This window comes from Neoarius graeffei, chromosome 1 (assembly GCF_027579695.1).
Source record: "Neoarius graeffei isolate fNeoGra1 chromosome 1, fNeoGra1.pri, whole genome shotgun sequence".
NCBI lineage: Eukaryota > Metazoa > Chordata > Actinopteri > Siluriformes > Ariidae > Neoarius > Neoarius graeffei.
The window spans coordinates 23,051,054-23,051,370 of record NC_083569.1 but is presented as its reverse complement, the minus strand read 5'-3'; the positions used below and the strand labels follow the sequence as shown (position 1 = coordinate 23,051,370).

At 48.9% G+C, this 317-nt stretch overlaps 1 non-coding gene across 1 annotated transcript; it reads left to right on the top strand.

Moving 5' to 3' along the window:
* The first annotated feature begins 243 nt into the window (after positions 1-243).
* trnat-agu (transfer RNA threonine (anticodon AGU)) lies at positions 244-317 on the top strand. The gene has a single exon. It is a non-coding gene; the product is annotated as a tRNA-Thr (tRNA).

Below are 317 nucleotides of genomic sequence, written 5' to 3'. Positions count from 1 at the left end.
CAGTGACGTTGTCCAATGACGACGCCAGCTAGAGCTCAGCACAGCGTATCTGCGTATTCTCAATGTTTACACAGCACCGGACCAGACACGATCTGGATTGAATACGTGGACCCTGGCGGATTCCCGTTTCCCGGCATTTCCAGGCGTTGTAATGTAAACGGACAGTGCATCCGCGAAGAAAACGAGACAGATACGGTCTAATGTAAACTTGGCCTCAATCTTCAGTGACTGCAAAAGAGTTAAGGTCTCCATAGCTCAGTGGTGAGAGCACTGGTTTAGTAAACCAGGGGTTATGAATTCAATTCTCACTGGAGCCT